This window comes from Engystomops pustulosus, chromosome 10, assembly GCF_040894005.1.
Source record: "Engystomops pustulosus chromosome 10, aEngPut4.maternal, whole genome shotgun sequence".
Taxonomy (NCBI): Eukaryota; Metazoa; Chordata; class Amphibia; order Anura; family Leptodactylidae; genus Engystomops; species Engystomops pustulosus.
The window spans coordinates 7,075,410-7,090,672 of NC_092420.1; positions in this window are offsets into that span (position 1 = coordinate 7,075,410).

Below are 15,263 nucleotides of genomic sequence, written 5' to 3' on the forward strand. Positions count from 1 at the left end.
AAAAGGGACCAAAGGTCCAACACATTAACATGTTAAATGCCGAAACAGAACAAAACTTATCATATTCATGGATCTCTTTCCTAAGTGGAGAGTCTAATAGTTAAGATACAGGTAGGTTGTCTCCAATAATATCCCAGGGGGACCAAATTTGAAGGAACTGGTCGGTATTTTCATGCAACGAGGCTGTCATATATTCTAGTGTTCGTATGTGCCTAATGCAAGAATAGAGATCTCACATAGAAGGTGGTGTAGGACACCTCCAGTGCAGAGATCAGGGTCTTTGCGGCACACAATATATGAAGGAGCAATTTTATTTGTAGTTTCCCCATCTCAGGGGGTGTTTTAGAATGTTCTATTGATAGGTTATCAGTACTTTAGTCTGGAAAATCCCTTTAAGGTAGGTCTTCAGAAACTGTCTCTTTAAGCATCTGGTTGTCAGTATTTTTTGGGGATTGGCCCATTGGAAACCGATGACCTATTGGGGCCCCACCCACCATTGGCATTGGGTGTTGATATTTTTCCTAATATCCCCACTGAGTCAGGAAGATTTCCAACAGCAATGAGCAGAATTGTGAATACAGCTCCGTGGTATTACAGAATCTACTGATTCTAAAAAATGGCTCCATTATTAGGGGAGAGGGTTATTTTACAAAAAGCCCCCCTCACCCTCTATGGATTCAATAAACACAATCCCCTCACCCCCATGGATTCCCTATGTGGGCCCCCCCAGCAGCCCTGGGCCCTGGCACTTGCCCGAGTATGCCCAGTGTTAGCGCCGGCCCTGATTTAAGGCAAATATTTCCATTAAATCAGACATTGGGGCAGATTTACTTACCCGGTCCAGTCGCGGCGCGTTGATTCGGGTCTGCCGGGATTCACTAAGGTGGTGCACCCCGATGTTTACTAGGTGTCGCTGCTGCGCTGAAGTCTGCCGGAGTTCACCTTCTTTGTCGCGGTGTATGTGAGTGCTATTCTTGCGACACAATTTTTTAAAAAAATTTCTGCAGTTTTTCCGAAACCGTCAGGTTTTCTGACAACCATGCCCCTGATTTCCATCGCATGCAACCCGGCGCAGATGCGCCAAAATCCTGGGGCAATTCGGTGCAAATTGGAAATATTCATGACACCCGACGAAAATGCGCGATTCAAACCCTTAGTAAATGAGTCCCAATGTATCACCCAGCCATGCAGTTACATGTGGAGCGGCACATTGACACAAGGCCTGGATGCTGCGGCAGTAGTCCCTCACTGCTGGGCGTTGTAGTCTGCCTTTGTTCTGTCCCTTCTTCCTATGGGATCTGATCCATGGATTTTTCAGATTACAATCTGTTATTTTAGACTGAGCCACGGCTGTCACATCCTATAAGATTAGATAAGAGACCATTACTCAGCTGTCACCATGACCGGCAGTGTTATCAGAGGGCCGATATCTCAGTGCTATATGCTGGGGCAGTCAATGGGGTCATTGGGTTCTCCACTACAATGATTTTGTATATGACGCTTAGACATGAACAGTGCCCCCCTCCACCCCCACCTCCCGAGTGGCATCCGATTACTTAGCTAAAAATCTTGAACAATTCCAAAATTTTTGTTCCCACAAATTCTTTCCCTTCATGGTCTGTGGCTCCGTCTGGATGTGAGGATCATTCAGGGGGATCAGTCCCTGCGTTGCTGACACTACACAATGCGTTGCGGTCACAGTGTTGTGCGCTGCGCCGTCTGTTCCCGTTATCCCAGGGTGAGATGTAGCAGAGCTGGATGTGTCACTTTTTGTTTTCTAATCACTTCCTATTGATTGGTCATAAATATGTGAAGGTCTCCAGGTAAAAGCTCATGTGATTTGTAATTGTATCTGCAGAACAGTTCATATCTGAATGAGCATACAGTCTTCGCAGCGCAGCTGTAAAGTGAGATGCTGAACCGAGCAGTAGTGCGCTCTCTAGTGGCTGGAATCTATAAAGGATGTTTTATGTTACAATGTATCCAGTACCAATATGAAGTCATCATTTCAGTCTCCTGCCCCTTTAAGACTCGCTGTTACTGTGCACAGACATAATATTCATTTTAATTTCCTCCAATTTTCATCCATTTATCATCTGGACAAATTTAATTACATTACCGCGCCGTCCGGGAGTCATCGATGATGTTTACAAGTAGAAGCCAGGATATTATTGACTGATAATGAGAGGGTAACATATGACGGAGCCGCCACCGGGATCACTTATGGAGACTGGTCGATCAGCGCCCCCCGAGGGTGATATCACTGGACCCGCCGCCAGCACCGCCCCTCCCCCGCTATTATAATGGCTCATGATTAGTATTGACTTGTCTGATTTACAGAAGCAATTATTATAATATGTAAACATCATATAACATATATTATGTGCTGTACAATAGAACATATACAGCCATGTACAGCTGAGGCTTCGTTACAATTGTATCCAGTCTAGAAATTCTAGATATATGAAATGTCATGTATGTACACAGTGACTGCACCAACAGCAGAATAATGAGTGCAGCTCTGGGGTATAATACAGGATGTAACTCAGGATCAGTACAGGATAAGTAATGTCATGTATGTACACAGTGACTGCACCAGCAGCAGAATAGTGAGTGCAGCTCTGGGGTATAATACAGGATGTAACTCAGGATCAGTACAGGATAAGTAATGTCATGTATGTACACAGTGACTGCACCAGCAGCAGAATAGTGAGTGCAGCTCTGGAGTATAATACAGGATGTAACTCAGGATCAGTACAGGATAAGTAATGTCATGTATGTACACAGTGACTGTACCAGCAGCAGAATAGTGAGTGCAGCTCTGGGGTATAATACAGGATGTAACTCAGGATCAGTACAGGATAAGTAATGTCATGTATGTACACAGTGACTGCACCAGCAGCAGAATAGTGAGTGCAGCTCTGGTGTATAATACAGGATGTAACTCAGGATCAGTACAGGATAAGTAATGTCATGTATGTACACAGTGACTGCACCAGCAGCAGAATAGTGAGTGCAGCTCTGGGGTATAATACAGGATGTAACTCAGGATCAGTACAGGATAAGTAATGTCATGTATGTACACAGTGACTGCACCAGCAGCAGAATAGTGAGTGCAGCTCTGGGGTATAATACAGGATGTAACTCAGGATCAGTACAGGATAAGTAATGTCATGTATGTACACAGTGACTGCACCAGCAGCAGAATAGTGAGTGCAGCTCTGGAGTATAATACAGGATGTAACTCAGGATCAGTACAGGATAAGTAATGTCATGTATGTACACAATGACTGCACCAGCAGCAGAATAGTGAGTGCAGCTCTGGGGTATAATACAGAATGTAACTCAGGATCAGTACAGGATAAGTAATGTCATGTATGTACACAGTGACTGCACCAGCAGCAGAATAGTGAGTGCAGCTCTGGGGTATAATACAGGATGTAACTCAGGATCAGTACAGGATAAGTAATGTCATGTATCTACACAGTGACTGCACCAGCAGCAGAATAGTGAGTGCAGCTCTGGGGTATAATACAGGATGTAACTCAGGATCAGTACAGGATGAGTAATGTCATGTATGTACGTAGTGACTGCACCAGCAGCAGAATAGTGAGTGCAGCTCTGGAGTATAATACAGGATGTAACTCAGGGTCAGTACAGGATAAGTAATGTCATGTATGTACACAGTGACTGCACCAGCAGCAGAATAGTGAGTGCCGCTCTGGGGTATAATACAGGATGTAACTCAGGATCAGTACAGGATAAGTAATCCCATGTATGTACACAGTGACTGCACCAGCAGCAGAATAGTGAGTGCCGCTCTGGGGTATAATACAGGATGTAACTCAGGATCAGTACAGGATGAGTAATGTCATGTATGTACACAGTGACTGCACCAGCAGCAGAATAGTGAGTGCAGCTCTGGAGTATAATACAGGATGTAACTCAGGATCAGTACAGGATAAGTAATGTCATGTATGTACACAGTGACTGCACCAGCAGCAGAATAGTGAGTGCAGCTCTGCGGTATAATACAGGATGTAATTCAGGATCAGTACAGGATAAGTAATGTCATGTATGTACACAGTGACTGCACCAGCAGCAGAATAGTGAGTGCAGCTCTGGAGTATAATACAGAATGTAACTCAGGATCAGTACAGGATAAGTAATGTCATGTATGTACACAGTGACTGCACCTGCAGCAGAATAGTGAGTGCAGCTCTGGAGTATAATACAGGATGTAACTCAGGATCAGTACAGGATAAGTAATGTCATGTATGTACACAGTGACTGCACCAGCAGCAGAATAGTGAGTGCAGCTCTGGAGTATAATACAGGATGTAACTCAGGATCAGTACAGGATAAGTAATGTCATGTATGTAAACAGTGACTGCACCAGCAGCAGAATAGTGAGTGCAGCTCTGGAGTATAATACAGGATGTAACTCAGGATCAGTACAGGATAAGTAATGTCATGTATGTACAGTGACTGCACCAGCAGCAGAATAGTGAGTGCAGCTCGGGGGTATAATACAGGATGTAACTCAGGATCAGTACAGGATAAGTAATGTCATGTATGTACACAGTGACTGCACCAGCAGCAGAATAGTGAGTGCAGCTCTGGAGTATAATACAGGATGTAACTCAGGATCAGTACAGGATAAGTAATCCCATGTATGTACACAGTGACTGCAACAGCAGCAGAATAGTGAGTGCAGCTCTGGGGTATAATACAGGATGTAACTCAGGATCAGTACAGGATAAGTAATGTCATGTATGTACACAGTGACTGCACCAGCAGCAGAATAGTGAGTGTAGCTCTGGGGTATAATACAGGATGTAACTCAGGATCAGTACAGGATAAGTAATGTCATGTATGTACACAGTGACTGCACCAGCAGCAGAATAGTGAGTGCAGCTCTGGTGTATAATACAGGATGTAACTCAGGATCAGTACAGGATAAGTAATGTCATGTATGTACACCGTGACTGCACCAGCAGCAGAATAGTGAGTGCAGCTCTGGGGTATAATACAGGATGTAACTCAGGATCAGTACAGGATAAGTAATGTCATGTATGTACACAGTGACTGCACCAGCAGCAGAATAGTGAGTGTAGCTCTGGGGTATAATACAGGATGTAACTCAGGATCAGTACAGGATAAGTAATGTCATGTATGTACACAGTCACTGCACCAGCAGCAGAATAGTGAGTGCAGCTCTGGAGTATAATACAGGATGTAACTCAGGATCAGTACAGGATAAGTAATGTCATGTATGTACAGAGTGACTGCACCAGCAGCAGAATAGTGAGTGCAGCTCTGGGGTATAATGCAGGATGTAACTCAGGATCAGTACAGGATAAGTAATGTCATGTATGTACACAGTGACTGCACCAGCAGCAGAATAGTGAGTGCAGCTCTGGAGTATAATACAGGATGTAACTCAGGATCAGTACAGGATAAGTAACGTCATGTATGTACACAGTGACTGCACCAGCAGCAGAATAGTGAGTGCAGCTCTGGAGTATAATACAGGATGTAACTCAGGATCAGTACAGGATAAGTAATGTCATGTATGTACACAGTGACTGCACCGGCAGCAGAATAGTGAGTGCAGCTCTGGACTGTAATACAGGATGTAACTCAGGATCAGTACAGGATAAGTAATGTCATGTATGTACACAGTGACTGCACCAGCAGCAGAATAGTGAGTGCAGCTCTGGAGTATAATACAGGATGTAACTCAGGATCAGTACAGGATAAGTAATGTCATGTATGTACACAGTGACTGCACCAGCAGCAGAATAGTGAGTGCAGCTCTGGAGTATAATACAGGATGTAACTCAGGATCAGTACAGGATAAGTAATGTCATGTATGTACACAGTGACTGCACCAGCAGCAGAATAGTGAGTGCAGCTCTGGAGTATAATACAGGATGTAACTCAGGATCAGTACAGGATAAGTAATGTCATGTATGTACACAGTGACTGCACCAGCAGAATAGTGAGTGCAGCTCTGGAGGATAATACAAGATGTAACTCAGGATCAGTACAGGATAAGTAATGTCATGTATGTACACAGTGACTGCACCAGCAGCAGAATAGTGAGTGTAGCTCTGGGGTATAATACAGGATGTAGCTCAGTGATGTGAAGTCTGTAGCGCTGGTGTGACATGTACTGGTGACATTGTCTCTCTGGTTCGCGGTGTTACCATATTGTTACTATTTGGGGTTAGTGACTAGCTCTCGGTGATGTAATGTTGTGTAACGTTGGGGCTTATTCCATTATGAAAATGAAGAACTCCGGACAATTACTCTGATTCCTCCACATAAATCTGCGGCGCCGTCTAATAATCGCGGCTCCATTAAAAACATAATGAAAACAAGATTAATTCTAACTCAGGTTATTTCATTTGGAAACGGCCCAATTATTCGGCGACTCCGTACAGATACGATTCATCTTACCCCGAGGAGGGGGGAGGGGCGGCAGATCTCGGGTCTTTAGACGGATGAAGACAATATAAGTTCCTGTGACGCATATAGATGTACATATAACACACGGAGACATGTGCTCTCCTTACATAGTGCCAATAATACCGCCATATAGTGCACATATTACACTGCCACATGTGTTGCCTTTCAATGCCCAAGTGAAGTATTTGTCACTTTGACAATAATACCGCCATATTGTGCATATATTACACTGCCACATGTATTTACTTTCAATGCCCAAGTGAAGTAGTGGTCACTTTGACAATAATACCGCCATATAGTGCATATATTACACTGCCACATGTGTTGCCTTTCCATGCCCAAGTGAAGTATTGGCCACTTTAACAATAATACCGCCATACTAAGCCATAAGTAGAAACTCAGCGTAGGTATTTCTGCCATATAGGAGACAAATAATGAAGCTGTATATTTGGCATATACTGTAAGTACCAGCCAGGACTTAAATAGAACCGCCATAAGGTGCCCAACTAAAACCTCCCTGAAATGGCATCGGGAGGTCGTATCCAAGATATTCTGCCATATTCTACAGGTGTTGTCATTTAATATCTATATATATTAACACTCACTGTGCATATAATACCGCCATACTATGCTACGGTCGGCTGCCATCTAGTGCACAGGTAATTGCAATATATAACTTCTATTCATTGGACAAACAGATATGGGCAGAACCAGTACATAGATATAACTGGGCCAGTAAGGAATATCTGTTCCAGGTGTAATACTGTGTCCTCCTGGGTGGTAGAGGGGTCTTTGGGGGCTTCGTGTTCCTCTGCACCCCCCCCCCCCCCCCCCGCTGGATCTGATTCCCAGTCTTCACTATCTGATGGTGCAGGACCCTGGAGGATGACAGTGCAGGTCCTGATGGCTTTGTGTGGGACGTCTTCCATCGACCCACTGACACGACACCTCAGCTCTCGCAAGCGACTAGAAATGTTTATCTGGGAGAAACAAAAAGCCAGATCTCATTCCTTATCAGAGACAGGAGAGGCATCAGCAGTGACAGGTCCGTCAATAGCTGTGCCCCGCGGGACGGGCATAGAAGGGGTTATCACCGAGGACATCGCTGGACGCCGAGGCTCATGTCATCACAGCGGCGCAGAGGATGGAGAATCGCTACAATGTCACAGTCACGTCATCTATAGAGATATGTACAGACCGGAGCCTCTTCACAGCTGAGTCTTTGTTACAGTGTTGTTGACAATGTTTTTAGTAACCGGGATACATAGAGAAATAGATGTGTAATCAGACTTTATTTATGTTGTTAGTAGCAGCAGGACTGTGACATATAGATTTATATTCCAGTATTGTTGTATCTCCAAGTGACCTTGGTACATGTCCTTACACTGCTGTGCTCTGTGCAGCCACTGTTAGGTACTGTCCCCGGAGGGATGTGTAATCATAGTTTTGTGTATGTTAGTTGTAGCAGCAGGACTGTGATATATGGACTTATATGCCTGGTTTGTAGTTTTTCCAATTGCACTGGGAGTGTGTCCTTGCACTGCTGTGCTCTGTGCAGCTAGTGTTAGGTATTGTCTCTGGATACATATGTAATTAGACCTTTGTGTATGTTGTTATTAGCAGCAGGACTGTGAAACAGTATTGTAGCTTCTCCGGGTGGACTTCGTGCATGTCCTCACACTGCTGTGCTCTGATAATTGAGCTGCCCCTACATGGTCTGAGTAAGAGCTGTAGAGGTTTATGGTTTGATACTACAGCAGTTACCCAGAGTAGATACAGTCCCGGTGATCTGCTGTGCTCTGCTGTGCATTGAACTGCTGCACAGCCCCTCCCCTCTGCACTAAGTGAATTCCGTAGTAGTCCACCAGAGGCCTGCTACCACTTTTACTCAGAGGAGAGGATATGTTCCAGGCAGAGGGAAAAGAGCACAGCAGTGTAAAGACACCTCTGCCAGAAGCTACAATCCAGGAATATGAATCCATAGTTCATAGCCCTGCTGCTACTTACAATATACACAAAGGTCTGATAACACGTCACTCCTTAGACAACACTGGCTGCAGAGAGCACAGAGCACAGCAGTGTGAGGACACATCTCCAGCACACATTAAGAAGATACAATCCTGGAATACAAATCTATGAACCATAGTCCTGCTGCTACTAACAACATACACAACGGTCTGATTACACATCACTCCTTTGACAATGCCTAACACTGGCTGCAGAGAGCACAGAGCACAGCAGTGTGAGGACACATCTCCAGCACACATTATGAAATACAAATCTATGAATCACAGTCCTGCTGCTACTAACATCATGATGTGATCACACATCTCTCCAGGAACACTGACCTGCAGGTCACATGGTTGGGTAGAGCTGCACTTCCCCTTTAAGGATTTGCAGGTAAATTAATCCAAGCAATGCTTAATCCGATGTGCACAGCGTTAATTCTCCTCTCCCCCCCAGAGAATCAGGAGGAAGTGAAGCTCGGAATAAAACTGTGGATTTATCTCCTGTTCTGCGGTCCCCGGGCTCTGGCGGACGGTTATTGAAGAAGCAGAGAAATCCTCGTACAGTCGTAAAACCTCCATTAGATGAAGCCTGCGCCGGGGGAGGGGAGGGGGGGGGGGTTGCATTGTCTTATTGTTATTATTAGACAGAACAATCATAAAATCCATAAGACATAACCTGACATTGCCTCCCGTCCTGAGGAGGGGCCGGCCGCGACATCTCGCCTGATACTGGGGGTCCTCATCATCAGCTCATGGTCTTCACCTATAAATAATAACTACAAGTCCCAGAATAACCAAACAACCTCCCCCATTACTGCATGCTGGAGACATTCGCTTTGTGACCTAAAACTTTGTTCCTCAAGTGTTCTCAAAAAAGTTTTGCAACTTCCAAACTTTGCGCCTTGAATGATTGTATCCAATTGAAACAATAGGAACTATCAGCCACACAAAGCTGATCATGTGCTACAATGTATCAGTGCAAGGAAGATTTCACTTTAAGCGGAGGGAGTTGGGGGTCTGCTACTGCTTTGGTGCAAATTGGATTTATATGCCAGGATTGTAGCTTCTAAAAGGATTGTCCTCACACTGCTGTGTTCTGTGCTCTCTGCATGTATTGTCCCTGGAGAGACGTGTAATCAGACCTTTGTGTATGTTGTTGAAGCAGCTGGACTGTGAAATATGGATTTATATTGAGGATTGTAGCCTCTCCAAGTTCTCTAGAAATATTTGTACTCGCACTGCTGTGCTCTGTGCTCTCTGCAGCCAGCGTTATGTATTGTCCCTGGAGAGATGTGTAATCAGACCTCACACTGCTGTGCTCTGTGCTCTCTGCAGCCAGTGTTATGTACTGTCCCTGGAGAGATGTGTAATCAGACCTCACACTGCTGTGCTCTGTGCTCTCTGCAGCCAGTGTTATGTATTGTCCCTGGAGAGATGTGTAATCAGACCTCACACTGCTGTGCTCTGTGCTCTCTGCAGCCAGCGTTATGTATTGTCCCTGGAGAGATGTGTAATCAGACCTCACACTGCTGTGCTCTGTGCTCTCTGCAGCCAGCGTTATGTGTTGCCCCTGGAGAGATGTGTAATCAGACCTTTGTGTATGTTATTAGTAGCAGCAGGACTGTGATATATGGATACATATTCCAGGATCTGAACTTCTCCAAATTCACTGAGACTGTATCCTCACACATCTGTGCTCTGAGCTCTCTACATTTGACTACAGCCAGTGTTAGGGGTTTTCCTGGGAGAGATGTGTAATTAGACCTCTGTGTATGTTGTTAGTAGCAGTAGGACTGTGATATATGGATTTATATTTCAGTATTATCTGTTATAATTAGGATTATCCAAGTGCTCTGGGAATGTGTCCTCACACTGCTGTGCTCTCTGCAGCCAATATTATGTAATGTTTTAAGAGAGATGTGAAATTGTATATAGTGCATGTTAGTGTTAGTAGCAGCATGTGAAATATGAAGTTAGATTGCAAGGATTGTAGCTTCTTTATACTGGGAACACTGTTCCCCAACACTTCTGCGCTCTGTGCTCTCTGCATTGAGCTTTTCCACAGCCCTTTCCTTCTGCGTAAAATCTATAGCAGGTTCAGGGTTGGATAATACTTCTCAAGTGTATTTTATAGGACTTTACTGCTCAGTCTCAACTCTTCTGTTCTGGAGGTTTGTTACAGTGTATCAGCGCAGTATCCAGGTTGTGCCTGCTAGCAGCAGTGTCTATAGATGGTGATTTCTCTCTGGATGCTTTGTTATTTAGCTCCTGTTATGTTATTTGGGGGGGGGGGGGGGTTGGGGCTGATAAATGGTTCTGTGTATTTTTAGCAAAGAACTGGAAATTCTCTTTAATATTTAAGCTGCTTTTATTAATGTTTTCAGTTTTGGAGGCAGTAATCAGCGCATAGATTTGCGGATGCTTCATGTTTTATGCATCACCACTGCCGAGCGTCGCTGACACCTGATAATCCGGGAGGTCCAGCGTCTGTGAGACTCTGCTCCAAGTCTGGTCGTTACTGTAATACCACATACAACCACTGGACAGGGGAGGCGCTGTTCCTGTGCCGGATACATTATCCTTGTGATATCCATTAGTGATTGCTATTATATTCGCTCCGTCATATACAGGTCAGGATCCCAGGGGGGCAGCTTCCTCCGGTTACACTGACCTTGAGCTGAGGACACGAGTTTTCCTGAAATCCTGGAATAATCATCACTCCAGAATCTGCAACTAGTGCTCATGGGAACTCACTATCTGCCCCCTAGTGTCCATTCCTATAATGGCAGGATCCATTGTGTGGCCCAAAATTGTGTGGATCCTGTGACCTCTATCACATCCTCCAGGGTCTCTCCAAATGTTTTATCTGAAATATGTGTCCGAAAATATTATGTGATCAAGAATATACAGTAGTGGGACCTCCAGGATCTGTAGAACATGGGTGCTGATGGTACATGCCCCCTGTCATAACATCTTCTATCAGCACCCACTAGCACCCTAGGGCATTGCCATAAAGAATGAATGGAGGGGCAGCTGCTCCAGTCATTCCGGGGGGGGACACCCCATTTCATCACTGTTGGGGGGCACCCACTGATCTGCTTATTATTCTGTATCTTGCCTTAATAGCCACAATCCTTTCTCATTTGCGGATTATCCGCTTGCTGCCAGTGAATGGAAACATTCTAATTTACATCCAAAGGCTATGAATCCCTTCTGGTTCCCAGCTGAGGTTTTGTTACATTTGTATCCAGTGCAGACAGAGATCTATGAGCCGGTCTTGATCATATGACACAATGGGGCACATTTACTTACCTGTCCCTGCGCGATCCCCGATCCGGAATGTCCAAGGAGGATGAAGGCCTCTGCGATTCACTAAAACCGTGCGCCCGATATCCTGCATGTGTCGCTTCCCCGCTCAGGTCCCCGGAGTTCACCTTCTTCTTCCTGGTGCATGTAAGTGCATTGTCCATGTATAATGCACTGTGCGGGGAGTCACTAAGATCGTGCGCCCGATATCCTGCATGTGTCGCTTCCCCGCTCAGGTCCCTGGAGTTCACCTTCTTCTTCCTGGTGCATGTAAGTGCATTGTCCATGTATAATGCGCTGTGCGGGGAGTCACTAAGATCATGCGCCTGATATCCTGCGTGTGTCGCTTCCCCGCTCAGGTCCCTGGAGTTCACCTTCTTCTTCCTGGTGCATGTAAGTGCATTGTCCGTGTATAATGCGCTGTGCGGGGAGTCACTAAGATCCTGCGCCCGATATCCTGCATGTGTCGCTTCCCCACTCAGGTCCCCGGAGTTCACCTTCTTCTTCCTGGTGCATGTAAGTGCATTGTCCGTGTATAATGCGCTGTGCGGGGAGTCACTAAGATCCTGCGCCCGATATCCTGCATGTGTCGCTTCCCGGCTCAGGTCCCCGGAGTTCACCTTCTTCTTCCTGGTGCATGTAAGTGTATTGTCCGTGTATAATGCGCTGTGCGGGGAGTCACTAAGATCATGCGCCCAATATCCTGCATGTGTCGCTTCCCCGCTCAGGTCCCTGGGGTTCACCTTCTTCTTCCTGGTGCATGTAAGTGCATTGTCCGTGTATAATGTGCTGTGCGGGGAGTCACTAAGATCCTGCGCCCGATATCCTGCATGTGTCGCTTCCCCGCTCAGGTTCCTGGAGTTCACCTTCTTCTTCCTGGTGCATGTAAGTGCATTGTCCGTGTATAATGCGCTGTGCGGGGAGTCACTAAGATCGTGCGCCCGATATCCTGCATGTGTCGCTTCCCCGCTCAGGTCCCCGGAGTTCACCTTCTTCTTCCTGGTGCATGTAAGTGCATTGTCCGTGTATAATGCGCTGTGCGGGGAGTCACTAAGATCGTGCGCCCCATTTCCTGCATGTGTCGCTTCCCCGCTCAGGTCCCTGGAGTTCACCATCTTCTTCCTGGTGCATGTAAGTGCATTGTCCGTGTATAATGCGCTGTGCGGGGAGTCACTAAGATCCTGCGTCCGATATCCTGCATGTGTCGCTTCTCCGCTCAGGTCCCCGGAGTTCACCTTCTTCTTCCTGGTGCATGTAAGTGCATTGTCCGTGTATAATGTGCTGTGCGGGGAGTCACTAAGATCCTGCGCCCGATATCCTGCATGTGTCGCTTCCCCGCTCAGGTTCCTGGAGTTCACCTTCTTCTTCCTGGTGCATGTAAGTGCATTGTCCGTGTATAATGCGCTGTGCGGGGAGTCACTAAGATCCTGCGCCCGATATCCTGCATGTGTCGCTTCCCCGCTCAGGTCCCCGGAGTTCACCTTCTTCTTCCTGGTGCATGTAAGTGCATTGTCCGTGTGTAATGCGCTGTGCGGGGAGTCACTAAGATCGTGCGCCCCATTTCCTGCATGTGTCGCTTCCCCGCTCAGGTCCCCGGAGTTCACCATCTTCTTCCTGGTGCATGTAAGTGCATTGTCCGTGTATAATGCGCTGTGCGGGGAGTCACTAAGATCCTGCACCCGATATCCTGCATGTGTCGCTTCCCCGCTCAGGTCCCCGGAGTTCATCTTCTTCTTCCTGGTGCATGTAAGTGCATTGTCCGTGTATAATGCGCTGTGCGGGGAGTCACTAAGATCGTGCGCCTGATATCCTGCATGTGTCGCTTCCCCGCTCAGGTCCACGGAGTTCACCTTCTTCCTGGTGCATGTAAGTGCATTGTCCGTGTATAATGCGCTGTGCGGGGAGTCACTAAGATCGTGCGCCTGATATCCTGCATGTGTCGCTTCCCCGCTCAGGTCCCTGGAGTTCACCTTCTTCTTCCTGGTGCATGTAAGTGCATTGTCCGTGTATAATGCGCTGTGCGGGGAGTCACTAAGATCGTGCGCCTGATATCCTGCATGTGTCGCTTCCCCGCTCAGGTCCCTGGAGTTCACCTTCTTCTTCCTGGTGCATGTAAGTGCATTGTCTGTGTATAATGCGCTGTGCGGGGAGTCACTAAGATCCTGCGCCCGATATCCTGCATGTGTCGCTTCCCCGCTCAGGTCCCTGGAGTTCACCTTCTTCTTCCCGGTACATGTAAGTGCATTGTCCGTGTATAATGCGCTGTGCGGGGAGTCACTAAGATCGTGCGCCCGATATCCTGCATGTGTCGCTCCCTGCTCAGGTCCCTGGAGTTCACCTTCTTCTTCCTGGTGCATGTAAGTGCATTGTCCGCGTATAATGCGCTGTGCGGGGAGTTACTAAGATCGTGCGCCCGATATCCTGCATGTGTCTCTTCCCCGCTCAGGTCCCCGGAGTTCACCTTCTTCTTCCTGGTGCATGTAAGTGCATTGTCCGTGTATAATGGGCTGTGCGGGGAGTCACTAAGATCCTGCGCAACATATCCTGCATGTGTCGCTTCCCCGCTCAGGTCCCTGGAGTTCACCTTCTTCTTCCTGGTGCATGTAAGTGCATTGTCCGTGTATAATGCGCTGTGCGGGGAGTCACTAAGATCCTGCACCCGATATCCTGCATATGTCGCTTCCCCGCTCAGGTCCCCGGAGTTCACCTTCTTCTTCCTGGTGCATGTAAGTGCATTGTCCGTGTATAACGCGCTGTGCGGGGAGTCACTAAGATCCTGCACCCGATATCCTGCATGTGTCGCTTCCCCGCTCAGGTCCCTGGAGTTCACCTTCTTCTTCCTGGTGCATGTAAGTGCATTGTCCGTGTATAATGTGCTGTGCGGAGAGTCACTAAGATCCTGCGCCCGATATCCTGCATGTGTCACTTCCCCGCTCAGGTCCCCGGAGTTCACCTTCTTCTTCCTGGTGCATGCAAGTGCATTGTCCGTGTATAATGCGCTGTGCGGGGAGTCACTAAGATCCTGCGCCCGATATCCTGCATGTGTCTCTTCCCCGCTCAGGTCCCTGGAGTTCACCTTCTTCTTCCTGGTGCATGTAAGTGCATTGTCCGTGTATAATGTGCTGTGCGGGGAGTCACTAAGATCCTGCACCCGATATCCTGCATGTGTCGCTTCCCCGCTCAGGTCCCCGGAGTTCACCTTCTTCTTCCTGGTGCATGTAAGTGCATTGTCCGTGTATAATGCGCTGTGCGGGGAGTCACTAAGATCCTGCACCCGATATCCTGCATGTGTCTCTTCCCTGCTCAGGTCCCCGGAGTTCACCTTCTTCTTCCTGGTGCATGTAAGTGCATTGTCCGTGTATAATGCGCTGTGCAGGGAGTCACTAAGATCCTGCGCCCGATATCCTGCATGTGTCTCTTCCCCGCTCAGGTCCCTGGAGTTCACCTTCTTCTTCCTGGTGCATGTAAGTGCAT